The sequence below is a fragment of the Pan paniscus genome, chromosome 5, assembly GCF_029289425.2.
Source record: "Pan paniscus chromosome 5, NHGRI_mPanPan1-v2.0_pri, whole genome shotgun sequence".
NCBI classification, from domain to species: Eukaryota; Metazoa; Chordata; class Mammalia; order Primates; family Hominidae; genus Pan; species Pan paniscus.
In genome coordinates, this window is record NC_073254.2 from 30,510,704 (window position 1) to 30,526,705 (window position 16,002).

At 40.3% G+C, this 16,002-nt stretch overlaps 1 long non-coding RNA gene across 1 annotated transcript in view; it reads left to right on the top strand.

The window, feature by feature from the left end:
* The window catches only part of LOC117980530 (uncharacterized), a 75,286-nt gene that overhangs the window by 36,079 nt on the left and 23,205 nt on the right, over positions 1-16,002 (top strand). The window contains exon 3 of the long non-coding RNA XR_004671840.1: positions 13,922-14,052. This is a non-coding gene — a long non-coding RNA (uncharacterized LOC117980530). The remainder of the gene's footprint in view (positions 1-13,921; positions 14,053-16,002) is intronic.

Sequence of the window (16,002 nt, forward strand, 5' to 3'; positions counted from 1 at the left end):
ACAAACTTGATCTCGCTCTCCTGTTTGTACTGGATGCTAGAACATGACTAGGCCAGTCTGTGCTCTGTTTCTGGCTTGGGCACAGGATTTTACAATGGCATTTTGTGGACAAACCATCCCTAGATCTATCTTATTTTCCTATAGTCTTCATTTCTCCTTGTCTTATTTTTCTGACTCACCTTTTTAAAAAAATCAGTGGATTATATGATTTTCTAGTGTAATTAAATGATTTTCTAAGTTGCCTTAAAGAAATAAAAATTCAGCACCAGCCTCACAGAATTGTTGTCAGGATTATGCATGTAGGGGAGCTAGCCATGCCTGGCAGAAAAAAGGAGCAAGTAGTCCCTGCATCAGTCCTGCGTTCCTATCCCTCCACCTCCACCCCACACCCCTCCCACCAAAGCACACCTGCTCTCCACGACTAATGACCATGTCCGTGGATTCACTGAGTCCTACTTCTCCCTTTCTAGTTAGGTGCCCAGATGAGCTTTTGTTTTTGTTTTGTTTTTTTTGAGATGGAGTCTCACTGCAACACCCAGGCTGGAGTGCAACTGTGCCATCTTGGCTCACTGCAACCTCCACTTCCTGGGTTCGAGCAATTCTCCTGCCTCAGCCTCGTGAGTAGCTGGGACTACAGGTGCCTGCTGCCACGCCTGGCTAATTTTCGTATTTTTGGTAGAGACAGGGTTTCACCATATTGGCCAGGCTGGTCTCGAACTCCGGACCTCAAGTGATCTGCCCCCCTTGGCCTCCCAAAGTGCTGGGATTACAGGTGTGAGCCACCGTGCCTGGTCAAGATGAGCTTTTGAACGTGAACAAAATGTGTGTGTCTGCATGACATGGGCCACACAGTAGGTTACTTTCTTTGCAGCACGACAGTAAATGTTTTTTCTGCATTAAGGAATGGATAGCTGTTCTTGTATCTGAAGATACTTGAACACGAGTGTATTAGTCAGGGTTCTCCAGGGAAACAGAACCAATAAGAGATATCTGTATATAAGTCTATATAGAGAACTATAGATAGATCATGCAGGTATAGATACATAGAGAAAGAGTTGAAAAAACCAACCGTTTTTCCCATTATACTCTCACAACACAGAATGCTCCTGTAACCAAATGTGTGTGGGTTCCCCCCGCCCCCGCCGCCACACCCAACAAGTGAGCAATCCTGCAGCAGACATCAGCTGGGTTTGCTCTAATTCAATTCAATTCAATGCTGATACTCCCTATCTACCTGCAAGGAGATCCCACAGGGTGAGAGCTCAGTCCCACAAGACTGCTCTGCCCTTCAGACTCCATTTGCGAGTCCCGGACTTCCAGAACTTCTGACCAACAGGCTATACATTGGAGTGCCCATGACCCTTTCCTCAGGTGAAATTAATTTGCTAGGGTGGTTCACAGAACTCAGGGAAACACTCTAATAGTTCCCCGTGTATTACAAAGGCGATTTTAAAGGATACAAGGGAGCAGCAGGATGAAGAGATACAGAGAACATGGTCTGGAAGGGTCTTGAGTGCACGAGCTTCTGTCCCCATGTAGTAGTTGGGAGCCATCCTCCTGGTATGCGGATGAGTTCTTGTTTACCAACCTGGAAGCCCCCTGAACTCAGTACTTCTGGGTTTTTATAGAAACTTTGTTATATAGCATGATTGATTATATCATTGGCCATTGGTGATCAACTCAACCTTCAGCCCCTCTCCCCTCCCCAGAGGTGGAGCGAGGGACTGAAAGTTCCAATCCTCTAACACTTGGCTGGTTCCCGTGGCAACCAGCCCCCATCCTGATGCTATCAAGAGGTCCCCAGCTGACTAGTTATCTCATTAGCACACACAAAATACTCTTATGACTCCAGAGATTCAAAGGATTTTAGGAGCTGTACGTCAGGAAACTGGGAAAAAGATCAAATATATATATATATTTTACATCATCACATACACATATAAAAAGATATTTGTTATAAGAAATCAGCTCACATCTCACATGATTATGGAGATTGAGAAGTCCCAAAGTCTGCAGTTGGCAAGCCGCAGACCCAGAAGACCGGATGGTGCAATTCCAGTCTGGGTCTAAAGGCCTGAGAATCAGAAGAGCTGACAGTGTGAGCTCAGCCTGAAAGCCAGCAGGCTTGAGATCCGGGAAGAGCCAATGTTTCAGTTTGAGTCCAAAGGCAAGAAAAAATCCAATATCCCAGCTCACAGGCAGTCAGACAGGATGAGTTCCTGCTGTCTCAATCTTTCTGTTCCATTCAGGTCTTCAGCCGATTGCATGAGGCCCATTCACATGAATCTGCTGTACTCAGGCTACTGATCCAAATGTTAATCTCATCACAGAAACACCCAGAATAATGTTTGGCAAAATGTCTAGGCATCCCGTGGCCCAGTCAAATTGACACATACAATTCACCATCACAATGGGGATCTCTTCAGTGGGCCCAGAGTGCAGTGCCTGGACTTATGAAGGAGCATGGGGCAGGTGGTTTATTGCCGTTGATGACCCTTACCCTTCATCCTTCTCTACCCTAACATTTCTCATTCCAGCTCCTTCTGCCTTTCTGGCTTTCTTGCCTGGATGACTCAGAACGCTGGCCCCTATTCACCCACATATAACTTGGTCAACTTTATTGTAATCATGATATTTTTTCTGGGAATGTATGCCCTTTTATTCTTCAGGCTGCCTGGTAATTTTACTGCAAAATCAAGCCAGCAATTTTCCCTTATTTTTTTCTCTAGAGATTCCTGTCCAAATGCATCATTTATTACCTTGTTTCCAAGATGCATTTCATACTCTTCAATCTCAGAAATCTGATATCCTGAAAAATTTCTTGCAGAGAGCCCCAGGAGCTCTTGCTGATGTTGCCACTGGATTTTCCCCCCGGATACAGAGCACTCTGAGTTGAAAAAAAAAAAAAAAAAAACTTCCTGTCCTAAAGAAACATAGGATCTCACTGAGGGGGTTTAGGGTGGGGAAAGGAAGGATCTTTTCATTCAAAAGCAAAACAACTGAGTAACTGTTTTCAACATGGTAAAATAGCAGCTACTGTCGCTGTTGTTTCAGACATTATAAAAATGTCTTGTCATAGATAAATTATGGTCATGGTACATAAATGACCTCTTTGATTTTTTAAAAACCAATTTATGGTCATGCCTTTGTTAAAGGCATTGTTAACGTCCATTGGGTAGAAAGGACGTTAGAGGTTTTCTGGTGACATAGGCCACAGAGTCAAGTGACTTCCCTAAAGCCACACAGCTAGTTATGGGCAAAGCCGGGAAGACCACTCAGGTATTCTTGTTTTCACGACAAGTCAATATCTACAGATAACGCGTGAATGGCTGGAACAGTTCACAAGTGCAGACTTGTTTTGGTGATCCTAAAGCAGCCAAATTGGCATTCGATTTTGCATTTTTTAAAAAAGTAGGGCTTGGATGTATTGAAAACCAAAACATGACCTTCTGAAATATGAGCTGTATGAAGTCAAGGACTGTTTGCAGATGAGACAAGTGGTACTTTTGCAGCAAAAGGAAGTCCTTGAAATTGCACTGAAACCTGAAGAAAAGATTGAGAAAAACTAAGACCTGGTAATTGACTTCAACCCTGGAGACATTTGAGGTTTAATGGTGTCGAGAGATGGTTATCCAACTGATAATTTAACTCTCTCCCCTTCCTTGGATGCATGAAGATAGGGTTGGGCTGCTTCTTTTTTGAGAGTGGGAGTTGCAGAACACAGCAGAAGCTCAGAACTATCTTTTCCTCCTCTTTTCTACACTGAAGGATGTCTCTTTCAACATTTATCTGTGTATTTAAGAAAGACAGCACTTCACCTCTCCGAAGTCCTCCCAGCCTATCCAACCACCACCTGTCTCTAGGTACACGGTGGGCCTCCTAGGCGACATTTGAACATCTACCCAAGGGTGGACTTTTTTGACCACCATAGCTGTCTAAGTGTTGGGCACCAAAAGTAAACCAGCTCTGCAAATCACACCATCAGAGGAGAATGTCAGAAACCCAGGGTTGGCACAGAATTTAGCTGGCTGTCTTGAATCTCTAGTTTTCTTTTTGAACTTAGAATTTTATAATTTTCCTGTAATGTTTTTCTCCCTGTGCTTTATTTTATTTTCAAAGAACATACAATTCATTTATTTTCCAAAATAATGGGAGGAACTTGCCATGTAAGCAATACAAAAATGTTTTCTGAAAATGAATAATTCTGGTACTGTTTCTAGGACAACGAGGGGGATAAAATAAAATGAAAAAACAGAAGCTGGGAAAATGGTGTAAAAATTTGTGTAAATCTAGAAAGAACCATTATCTTTAAAAACTAAGTTAAAAATCTGATATTTGGCAATGGAGATTTTAATAATTCAGGTCACATTTAAATAAGTGTCCTGGGCAATTTATTGTTGCTAATGTCATGTTGATAGGTGTTAGACAAGTATAAAATAGAATGTTATAGAAATAGAATGTAATCATCCTTTTTTCCCAAGGGTAACTCAGAGTCTCCTGAGATAACACGTTATGTTAGGGTTTATGTATAAGCTACTCTTTCTTTGGAAATGTGTTAGAAAATTACCATATGGATAATACTTAAAATGTTCTTCCTTAAGTGTTTTGAGAAACAGGAGTCAAACAAACACCAGCCCCTGAGTCCCCCTGCCACCAGGAACTGAGACAGCTCCCGGTGGCTCATCTGAAACTCCTCTTATCAGCAACTTACTCAAAAATAGCTCAGGATGAAAGGTCTTTGTACTATACTGGTAATTTTTCTAAACATTTTAAATTGTTTCAAAATTGTAAAAGAAGCAGATATATACACACACACACACAAAATAAACATGTAGATACATATTTTAAAAACATAAATGAGGATGTGTGTTATACTATACCAAGCCTATAACCTGAGTTTTTCACTTAACATTATGTTATAAACATCACCATATTATATGCAACCTGTTTAACCGGTTCATTGTAGGTATATACCATAATTTAACCAAGCTCCTCTTGTACTTTTAGATCATTTCCATTATTTTAATATAATAGATAGTGCTGCAATGACCAAAACAGCTTTAGACAAAGACAGCATTGTTGCACATAATGAAATTCAAGGGTTTGGTTTATCTGCGAATTCACTAAACTGTAAGGAAGCCCTTAGTCCATTATCTGTTAGAGTCTATTACTCCATGAAAGCTAGAAAGGATTGATTTTTTTCCCCCTGCTTAACAGTTCTTTCTGACTAGGTCACTAACTTTGGAAGTGACATCTTGACGTTGTGAATTTTCTCCCACTTAACAAAGCTAGCACAAAATTCCTTTAAACAGTGACAGAGTGCATTAAATCAAGAATACAGCCATTGGCTTCACGACAAGAATGTTGCCAGTGCCACTGGGTTGTAACAAGAAGGCAGAAGTGACAATGCCCACAGCACTCGGCTGTGCATTCAGCTTTCTTCTGCTAGTGTATTAAAGGGAAACATCCTGATTTGTCTGGTCTTTTACAATATATTGTTTAATATTTTTGTCAAATTCTATCAAGCACCGGTATTCAATCACTGAGATATTGGGCCTCACACATGCTGAAAATTATAATAATGTCACTACATTTATACAATGGCTTATGTGTTTCTAATCCTTTTACTTTTATAATCTAATGTGATTCTTTTTTAATGAAAATAGAGTTTATTAACTTTTAATATAAACATGAGAAATAAAAACCACATAAATTGTAGCATTCTTTTCAAAATAAAACTGCAATCAATACTTGAATCTCCAAGCTCCGAATTCCATAAACAATTTTGTTTTTTGAGGTGGTAGATTGTAATATTTTTATACCGTTATTTATCATTTATGTCTCTGTCCTTTGAAAATGATGGAAACTGCAGCATAATATGATGTGAAGCATTGCTGTAGTAGAGGAAGTATTCCCGGCCCAGAAATGCTTTGTTTATAAGCAAGATTCCTAGGATTAGATTTGAGAAAGTAGGACAAATAGATTTCACATAGTTGAGAACACTAATCTCTTTTTAGTATTTCAAATTTAGGTGACATTATTGGTCTCCTAATATTATTTGCTCCTTGCCTTTTAAAGCCTGAAGTAAGAGTTCCTAAGGGTTATGTAAGTTATTTCTTAAATAGCAAGACTTAATGGGACACCTACAGCTTGGTAGCATGTAGTATGATAAAACAGCTGTTCATATCACCTTCTATCATTAGGGTCCAATTCCTTTTATTACATGTTAATTAACACTGATCTTCAAAATCTTCCTTTAAAGAAACTTCGGTGATCAAAGCATATAGAGCACAGCTCTGCAGGTAACTACTTTTAAAAAGAGGAAGGCATTTTATGGAGATACAAGGTATTCCAAAAGTTTAGGGTAATTGTAAGCTTTGATACTTACAGAAGTATAAATGCTACAAACCTTCACAAACCCTTGTTTGAACATTTTTCTTTTTTTTTTTTCTTTGAGACAGGGTCTGGATGTCACCCAGGTTGGAGTGCAGTGACATGATCATGGCCCACTGCAGCCTTGACCTCCTGGGCTTAAGTGATCCTCCCACCTAGGCCTCCAGAGTGGCTGGGACTACAGACACGTGCCACCATATCCAACTAATTATTTTTATTTATTTATTTATTTATTTATTTATTTTTATGGACAGGTTCTCACTATGTTGCCTAGACTGGTCTTGAACTCCTGCGCTCAAGCAATCCTCCCACCTCAGCCTCCCAAAGTACTGAGATTATAGGCATGAATCACTATGCCCAACCCATTTCTTTTGCATTTAGTTTTGCGTTTTTCTAAGAGATGGGGTCTTGATATGTTGTCCAGGTTGGTGTGTAGTAGCTCTTCCTATAGGCACCATCATGGTACATTGCAGCCTCCAATACTTGACCTCAAGCAATCCTCCAGCCTCAGCCTCCCAAGTAGCTGGGACTACAGGTGTGCACCACCACACCCAGCTTCAATTTGCAAATTTTGAATATAAAGCTTTTAATTTTTTGCCTCAGTCAATGTCTACTATCTTCAAGAGTGACAGAAACAAAAAATTAAAGCTTAATATTCAGGAGACAAGTGTCAGGTGGGCCTGTAGTCCCAGCTACTTGTGTGGCTGAGGCTAGAGGATGGCTTGAGGTTTTTTTTTAAGAGATGGGGTCTTGCTGTGTTGTCCAAGCTGGAGTGCAGTGGCTGTTCACAGGTGCAATCATAATGCATTGCAGCCTAGAACTTCCTGGCCTCTAATGTGATTCTTAAGAACTCTCTAAGAAGTAGGCCAGGTGCAGTGGCTCAAGCCTGTAATCCCAGCACTTTGGGAGGCTGAGGTGGGCGGATCACAAGGTCAGGAGTTCGAGACCAGCCTGACCGACATGGTGAAATCCTGTCTCTACTAAAAACACAAAATAAAATTAGCCAGGCATGGTGGCACACACCTGTAATCCCAGCTGCTCAGGAGGCTGAGGCAGAAGAATCACTTGAACCTGGGAAGTGGAGGTTGCAGTGAGCCAAGATCGCGACACTGCACTCCAGCCTAGGTGATAGACGAGACTCTGTCTCAAAATAATAATAAAAAAGAAGTGATGGGGGAAGATACTACCATTCTCATTTCATTGATGATGGATACTAGAATGAGAGTGGGATTGTTGCTCAAAGTTACAATGCCAGGAAGAGGCACAGCTGGGACTGATGCTTAGGTTTTCTAGCCATTTGCTCAATATTCCTGGATGCCCAGTGTCTCCCCACCTTGCCATCTATCTCTCTCATATTTCCATCTGGTACAACCATCTACCCAGTTCTTCAACCCACTCTTTCCTTTGTTTTCATCACTCTCATATCCTATATGGTACCATCTTGCCCATTCTACTTTCAAACCACATCCCACATATGTTCTATTTGCTCCCTGTCTATCATATACATCCCCATCCAAGCTAGCATCGCTTCTCACCTGAGCAACAGTAATAGCTGCCTGTCTGGCCTCTGGCTCCCACTCTTACATCCCCATGTCTATTCTGTACATAGCAGCCAAGTGACTTTCTTAAAACACACATCAAACTCTGTTCCTTCCCTGCTCAGAACCCTTGAAATGCCCTTTGAATGAACTCAAAACTCTTCATCCCAGCCACCAATACACTAAGCCACACATGACCTGGTCTCTGCCTGTCTCTGATCTTCTCCCCACATCTCCCACCATCTCTCACTTGCTCTATCATATGTCACAGCTAGGCTTAGCTTTCTGCCTATTACTGTTAGGTTGGTACAAAAGTAATTGTGAGTTTTGCCATTAAAAGTAATGGCAAAACCTGCAATTTCTTTTTCACCAACCTAATAGAACATGCTAAGCTCACTCCTGTTCTAGTCTCTCATGACCTGAAGCTCTCTGGGCCTAGTCCTTCCACCATCAGGATCCTTCTTGTCATCCAGGTCTCCGCTGGAAGACCACCCTCCCTGAGCGCCCAAACTGAAGGGGACTCTGTCACCCTTTTCCACATTACCCTGTTTTACCAAATTATGTCATTACTTTGTATTTTGATTAAATGTCTATCTTGATTTACTAAATACACTCCATTTATTTAACAAGCATTTACATAGCATCACTATGAGCCTGGCATTTTTCTAAATGTATTAGCTATATTAACTCATTTAATCTTCGTAACACCCCTTTTATTTTTCAGATGAGGAAATGGAGGAAAAGAAACTTCTTCAAGGTCACCTAGCTCATAAATGGCAACACCAAGATTTAAATTGAAGTAGTTTATCTCGAGAGTCCTTGCTTTTGGATGGGAGTCTTGTCGATCACATTCAACCCTAAATACCCATCATGTAGAACAGTGCCTGGCACAGAGTAGGCACTCAATAAATATTTGTTGAATGGCTGAATGATGTAGTGGTTTCGAAGGAGACCCTAACCCTGGATCTCCATGAGCTTGCCCTTGGGTATACCCTATCACCTGTCTGATCCTTAGACCTTTGGTATTCAGAATCTGGCCTGGCTAACATTTTCTGAGATATTTCAATACAACTTCATCTTCAGCCAGAGTAATGTTTGAAATTAAAGCTATCCTCTGCTTGAATTCTACACAGTCACAACTAACATGCACGTGATGATGTATACATTTCTATGGTACTTTTCAAATGCATCTTCTCATATAACAATAGTGCAAGGAAAGAAATCATTCTCCCTTCAGGAGAGTAGGAGAGACTGAAGTAGTCATTGTCATTACCTCAGCAGGTTAATATAATAGCTTTTCACTCGCATTTAAATCCAGAGGAGAGAAACCACATGATATGCATTTGCCTGTGTCAGTAACATCTGCAGGGAACATTTACCTTTATTACTAAGGCTAATTTTGTGTTGATAGAGTTGGATCTTACTGAGAATGTCTAGTTATGAAGTTTTTTTTTTTAAAAAAAAAAGTGGGAAAAGTTAAATCTTATGGCAAGGCCAGGCTGAGCCAACTTTAATTAAATAATGGTGTGTTGTTATAAAATATCAGGCAGTGCGCAGTGGCTCATACCTGTAATCCCAGCACTTTGGGAGGCCAAGGTGGGCAGATCACTTGAGATCAAGAGTTGGAGACCAGTGTGGGCAACATGGCAAAACCCTGTCTCTACGGAAAATACAAAAATTAGCCTAGCATGGTGGCATATGCCTGTAATCCCAGCTTCTTGGGGGGCTGAGGCACGAGAATCACTTGAACCCAGGTGGCAGAGGTTGCAGTGAGCTGAGATGGAATGCACGACTACATTTCAGCCTGGGTGACAGAGTGAGACTCTGTCTCCAAAAATAAATCAATAAAAAATCATCTCCCACCTTTCTATACTTTCCTCATTGTTTCACAGAGCGCTCCTGTCATTCCATGGCCATCAGCCCACTCTGGAATGTTTCCCTTACTTCTCTTAAGCCCGCCCTTTCCCAGTTATCCTAGGCTTTACACAGTAATAGGTATATACTTCCCCTTAAAACTTACCTCTCCTGTGTCCTTGTACCTCATGGGGTCACTAAGTGAATAACTAGTTCTGATAATGAGTCATCCCAAGCCTTATGCAAAAGCCCCTTTCTCCTTGATCCACTTTGGTCCATTGTCTTCTGTTTTGCATTACCATCGCAGTCTGCTTCACTGGGTTACAAGCAGCGTGAAGCTCGTTTTGTGTAGTCTGGGCTTTGATGGCAAACTGCCTTGGTTCGAATCTTTGCTCTGCCACTTGCTATATGTGTAAAACCTTGGCAAAGTATTTCATCTTTCTGTGCAATTATTTCTTCTACAAATTAGGGATAACAGATCACCTGTCTCAGAGGATTGTTTTGCATGTTGTATTACTGCATGTAATGCAGTAATATGCTGCCTGGCCTGATACAAGTATTATGTTACAAGTATTATCAGTATTATGTTATTATTATTATTATTATAATATGTTAGTATCATTATTGTTGAAAACAGTGACAGTTTTTCTACTCGTCACAGCTCTTGTATACAAAATTGACACTTGATAAATGTGTGTTGGAAACAGTCTCATTGGTTTTCTTCATTACCGGTCTCAATGGCTTTAATGTATTATTCATCTCAAAGAATACTATACCACAAATGACTTAACGGACACCTAATATAAATTTGCAAAAGAATAATAATTTTTGCAATAATAAAAACAAAGCATGATATTGTGAAATGAATGACTATTTTTTCCCAGTGTGAGAGATGAAATTGTTTGCAACATTTTAATGAGTTTGGCTCAGTCCAGCTGGGTAGAATTGTTAATCAGTGTCTGCATCTCGATGACCCATCACCTTCAAGGTCATCGGGAATGGTGACCTTTTAGCTAGTTTAGGAGGTTCAGCTCAAAGATGAACCCAGAAATGATGGAGAATTGCTGTTAATTCTATAATCCAGCCTAGCTCAGTTAAATCCAGCTAATATCACCTGAACTGCAGGTTACTTACAGATATGTGAGTATAAAATTGAATGTTTATTATTTTATCCACTGAGATCTTAGAATTATTTGATATACAGAACTGTCACAGTAAAAACCTTTCTAATACGTGCATTGGTACCAGAAGCAGGGTTTTGCCTGTAATATGTGGCTATGGCTTTGGGATCAGAAAGCAAGTAGCAAAACAATGACAGAGGTTGGAAAAATGGTGACCCATGTTATGTGGTAGCAAAACACTTGGTAAAATTGTCACCTGACAAAATCGGGAAGGCAAATAACATAGTTCATTAAATGATGAGAGGATTAGGAAGTTTTGAGGCAGAATGTTGACAGTGTGAGCTGGTTGTTACTGTACTAAAAGAAAGGAATAGGTTCAGAAAAGAACTGTTTGGTTTCAAAGTAGAATAGAGAGGAAATAGAGAGAGGCCAAAGATTTTGGAACTTTCCGGGCTGAAAAATTAAACTGTTTCTCATCTCCAACCAGTAAAAGAGAAAATTGAAAAGTTCTTTGAGTTTAAAAGCTTACTAAGGCTCAGCCTCTGGGGAAAGACTGAATCAAGCTTTTAAAAGATCATTGCAAGGATTAAAGAGGTAGCTATAGATTTTTTTCCCCAGTGGGACATAATGGACCTGACATATTGGAAGTCTGATATATTGAAGTAGCTATTAATAAGTATATTGCATGTCTCAAAACAAATTGTGGGTATAACTTGTCACATAGAGTTGTTGAGAATGAAATACAAAAAGTCAACAAAGTTTTTGAGTGAGGTATCTTGTGCAAAGCACCCTAGGCTGGCTTAAAAGAGATGTGACTATTAACAAGCTAAAAAGAAAAAGAAAAACAAAAACAAAAAAAGACAAACTTGATTCTCCAACTTTCTACCAGTAGGAAGCAGGCTAAGAAAGTTCCCCAGCTGCCAAAAAGGTAGTAGGGTGACAAGGTTTGCCTGGGATTTTCCTGGTTTTAGCACAGAAAGCTCTGCAACCCAGGAAACTCTCAGTCCTGGACAAGTTGGGACAGTTGATCACCCTTCTAAGAGGGCATATTCTACAGTGCTATTTTTACGTAGCCAAGAAAGATATTGAAAACAGAGGGACATCTGTAGAGTACAGTCAAGAGTCATGGAGAACAATGGACTTGGGACTTATTCCCAGGAAGCAGAACTGAGGCTTAATTAAGGAACATTTCCTATCCCTTAGGTAGGGGGAACCTGATAAGATTTCAGAATTGCTATGGGCCACTGACTACTCACATCCTTCCTTGACCTACCTTGCTTAAGAGCAGTGGTTTCATTTGTCCTTCTCTGGTGTGCCAGAGAATTCTCAGGCCTCATTTGGAATTTCTCCAAAGATCTCTTATGAACTAAATGATTGGCTGAGACAACTTATAAAAATGAGGTTTATTTTACCTCATTTGGTACACATTTGGTAACAGCATGCTGTTACCAAAGGTGACAGTTTTCTTTCTATGTGGCAATAGGGAAATTTGCTGGGGCATCTCAGGATAGCAACCTAAAGCTGAAGGCCTGATGTCACTTTGTTCCCTTTGCATTTTCAATTCATGAAAGAGAGCATTTGATGAAGCTCTTTGGAGCAAGTTGGTGTGAGTCATCTCTTTTTGCCTTGTTTGCACCAGCCAGCTCGGAGGTGTCTGGACTGCTTCAGGTCCAGCCTATGCAGGTTTCTTCTCCCTTATGCACACCTCCTGCTATAATCTGATGTGGTTAGAGTGGGAAGCAGCTGACTCTGCCTTCCTAAGACGCTGAGAAAAACTGAGACAGAAAAAAGCATTCAGGTTATAAGCATTCCTCAAAAGGTGACTCTGTAAAGAGTCATAAGACTCTTTTAATCCATTCTGCAAAGTCTTAAAGAAAGGTATGGTGATGTGGAGATTTCATGTATCTTGGTGAGACTGAGAAGTATAGAAAGAGAGGGGCTAAAAAGGCCTTTTAGCTGTTCTATCATTATATGGGTAAAACCAACCAAGATGTGGTACAGACAATGCTGTGTGGTCACTAAATCTCATTTACTTTTCTTTCTCCTAGGCACAAAGGAATATATGCTTCTCAGCTTCTTCTTCTTCTTTTCTTCTTCTTCTCCTCTTCTTCTTCTTCTTGTTCTTGCTCTTCTTCTTCCTCTTCCCTTTCCCCTTCCCCTTCTCCTTCTCCTTCTTCTTATTCCCCTTCTTCCTCCTCTTCTTCTCCTTCTTCTCCTTCTTCTTCTTCTTTTGAGACAGTCTCACTCTGTCACACAGGCTGGAGTGCAGTGGCATGATCTCAGCTCACTGCAACCTCCACCTTTCATGTTCAAGCGATTCTCATGCCTCAGCCTCCTGAGTAGCTGGAATTACAGGCACTTGCCGCCATGCTAATTTTTGTATTTTTAGTAGAGTTGGGGTTTCACCATGTTGGCCAGGCTGGTCTCGAACTCCTGACCTCAAGTGATCCACCCGCCTTGGCCTCCCAGAGTGCTGGGATTACAGGTGTGAGCCACTGTGCCCATCCCTCAGCTTCCTTTACAGTTAGTTTGGGGCCATGCTACCAGATTTTATTATATTGTATTTTATTTTTTTCTGTCTTTTTTTTTTTTTGAGATGGGGTCTCAATGTGTTGCCCGGGCTGGAGTGCAATGGTGCAATCATGGCTCACTGAAGCCTTGGCCTGCTGGGCTCAAGTGATCCTCCCACTTCAGCCTCCTCAGTAGCTGGGAGGTGTGTGCCACCACATCTGGCTAATTCTTTTTATTATTGTTTTGTAGAGACGGGATCTTGCCATCTTGCCAGGCAAGATGCATAAAACAGAAAGAAAAGGTGCTTCCCAGAGCCTTGCAAGGTCCCCATGCAGGTCTGGAATTCCTGGGCTCAAGTGATCCTCTTGCCTCGACCTCCCAAAGTGTTGGGATTACAGGTGTGAGCCACCATTCCTGGCCTTATGCTACCAGGCTTTAGACAATGGCTATAAAACTCCTGTGTCATTTTCCACCAGCTCTGTGTTCTCTCTCCCTCTTTCACAGCTACCTTCCATTAGAGCTACCTGCCAAATTTTGGATGGCAGCACCCCAAGATGAAAGGAGCTTGGATCCCCAAGTCATTATTTGGAGGAGAGCCTCTGCAAAGAACTGCCTGCTGTGCACTGGACTGTGAGGTAAAAGGAATGTAAACCTGTGTCTTATTAAACCATGGAGCTTTGGGGATTGCTTGTTACAGCAACCGGCACTAATTATCCTGACTAGTATAAAAGGCTAAGGAAATGAAAATAGAGACTCCACCAGACAGTTTTTCCTCTTAGCTTAAACTCAGCAACTAGTTTTAAAGTGTCATCACTTCACTGGCATTAGAATTTATCATCCTTGTGTAATTGATTGTCCTCTCAGTTCTTGATTTGAAGTTGGGTGGTAGAGAGAGGGAGGAGGTGCTAGGTTGAAGTTCATGTCGTTGAAATCCTTATTCAAAGTACCAAAATTGAGCAGCAGAGGTCAAGAACATAAAAATATTTATGTGTAAGAATCAAAACACAACAGTAACATGCCTAAGTTATTTTACTTTTCTGGATTTTAAGACAACTATTCATGTCCAGTCCCCAGGGGATCCCCCTCCTCATTCCAGTTACTATTCGTCATTCATTCCCAGAGCGCCCAATTACAAAGTATGATGTATTTATTTCTCTTATCGAAAATAAACATTAAACATGGAAAAGTTAATACTGGACATAAGAGCATGCTGGGAGTTGAAACGAGCTCTAAAGTCTTGCTGAGGCAAAGATTCTGTGTCTTAAAGCCCTAATATAGTCCTTAGCAAGCAACAAAAATGAACCTGCTCCCAAAAGCATTGACCTGGAAGTGTGTCTTTGTTGCTTAAGTTATGATTACAACTTCCCGAGCTGGTTTTATTAATGAGCTCTAAATGGAAGTGTTTATCTCAGGAGGAAGTACTGTTTCTCCCTCTTGTCCCTGGTGACACGCTAAACATACTAATTGGTATGAAGCTGATTTTTAGGAGACAGGAAAGCCCTGAGGCCTTTGCCACATTGACAATCATGGCTAGACTCATTACAGGGCCTATCAAATCAGGGCTGGAAACAGGCTACTCACACTTTGCGGCATCCCTGGAGTGTGGGCTTTGCTGTGCTTTGTCATTCAACATATGCTTGAGAAAGTGCTTCCCTCTTTTACTTGGCCATATTACCTGCATGGGGACCTTGCAAGGCTCTGGGAAGCACCTTTTCTTGCTGTTTTATGCAAAATTTTACATCACTTTATTATACTGCCTTCAATTTCATCAGTCATTGGATGAAGAGGATTAGGCAATTACGTCTTCAAAAATGGGATAAACTGCAACGTAGATAAACGACAAATAATCTATCTTTAATGCATAAAGAGAATGTACAAATCAAGAAGAAAGAATCAAATTGACCATTTGAAAGACCAAAAAAAGAGCAGAACATGAAAATATGAAATACCAATGGCTAATAAATATTTTTTATTAAACAAATTAACTTTACTAGCAAGTAAAGAAAATAAATGAGATATAAACGTCACAAAGAGAAATAGCCCCTTATCTCTAATCAAATTGGAAAATATTTTACTTTTTATAGTAATATCTAGTGATATCCAGAGTGCAGAAAACAGGCATTTTCAAACACTGCTGGACATAGAGCGGAGTAAATCAGTGGAGTATTTAGAAATATTTATCCAAAGTCTTAAAAATTTGACCATCCAATTTCACTCTTAGGAATTTACTCCAAGGAAATAAATATGAATGTATCTAAAGAATACTTATTATAGAATTATCTAAAATAATAGAAGTGGAAGACAATCAAAACCCAACAATAAGGAATTAGTGAAATAAATATAGTTCTTCCATATGATAGAATGCAGTATAGCCATTAAAATCATTGTTCCAGAGTATCCAATAATACAAGGAAACGTTTCAGACATAATGTTAAATGAAAATGGCATGTTACAAAAGAGTATTACTCCAGTTTTGAAAAATAAAATGAGAATAAGTATATTTACTTACATAGAAAACAGATTGAAAAAATACACATCAAAATGCTTAATGATTATTATTTTAGTGTGATGGAATTTCTCTGTGT